General features: G+C 37.6%; 1 pseudogene; it reads left to right on the top strand.

Moving 5' to 3' along the window:
* Nucleotides 1-897: 897 nt before the first annotated feature.
* On the top strand, nucleotides 898-963 carry LOC127683858 (uncharacterized; annotated as a pseudogene).
* The last annotated feature ends 233 nt before the right edge of the window (nucleotides 964-1196 follow it).

Genomic DNA, 1196 nt, shown 5'->3' with positions numbered 1-1196 from the left:
ATATTATCATTTGGAAATTTTCCCAGTTTGGCATGGCCTAGGTTGAAGTGGAATGACATGGTTCCTGACCTAGGGACAGGGCCAACAGTGTGTGAGTCACCAAGAGTGTCCCTGGCTGATGTGGAAGTATGGCTTGTTTGTAAAATAATGCACATATTTTCATGTTCATCTAAGGAATGCCTTCACTGTTAATGTTAATGACTCCATGATAATTAGAAATGTCGAGTTCAGGAGTTGAGGGTGTGTCTACGTCCTTAGCAAAATGGTAAACTCTGGGACCTTCAAGACAGCCCTTAAGTCTGTGGAAAAAAACAAAAAAAAATATGAGTTTGAAAATATATAATTTTTCAGCTATGCAAATGTATAAAGATGCAATATGAATTCTATAAGGAGCTTCACTGACATAACAGTGAAGGAACAGAGGCAGGTACACTATGAACCGGCTTGTCAGAAAGACACAAAGACAGGCTGATACAAATGCAGGCAGTTTCCTGAGTTCAAGGTCAGCCTGAGACAGTAAATTTAGGCGCAGGTATTTTCAGAAAGGTAATTTCAAGGCAGGGCCCCACCCAACTCTCCTATTGTCTGTGCTTAAACTTGTGGTCTCTTCTAAAAGTCATGGGGCTAAGGTCATGGAATGCTGATTCCTGGGATGGTCAAGAGGGCACCTAGAAAAAAATAACTGAATTTATCTGTAAGTACAAACTGAGCTTTTGGTCTGCATGAGATGACCAAGCAGAAGGTAAAAGCACATCCTTCTTTTGAATTTTTTGCTAGGGAAAGCTGAAAAATCTGGAGATCTTTGGATGAGCAAACAAAGCTCTTAGAGAATTTTTTCTAACAGGATTTCTGATTTTATTGACAAAATCCATGTAGAATGAACACAGTTCTTTTAGAAAATTATATAGCTCTTTTACAATTTTTTTTTCTAATAGGATTTCTGACCTTGGTGGGAAATCCCAAGAACTATTTAGAAAGCAAACACAGCTCTTTTAGAATGCTTCCTAATCCAGAGAAAGCTGCAGATCGAGCGAAACACAGAGCTTTTAGAATTTTTTCTGGGTTTCTGATTTTGATCAAAAAGGCTGATAATTGCTTTTAGAAATTTTTTAAACAGTCTTTCTAGCTTGGATGGAAAATCCAAGAATTTGTTTATAGCAGCTTTTCTGACTTTGGTCAGAAAACTTATAAGCTAT

The sequence above is a fragment of the Apodemus sylvaticus genome, chromosome 4 (assembly GCF_947179515.1).
Source record: "Apodemus sylvaticus chromosome 4, mApoSyl1.1, whole genome shotgun sequence".
Lineage (NCBI taxonomy): Eukaryota > Metazoa > Chordata > Mammalia > Rodentia > Muridae > Apodemus > Apodemus sylvaticus.
This window is presented reverse-complemented; position numbering and strand designations above follow the sequence as displayed.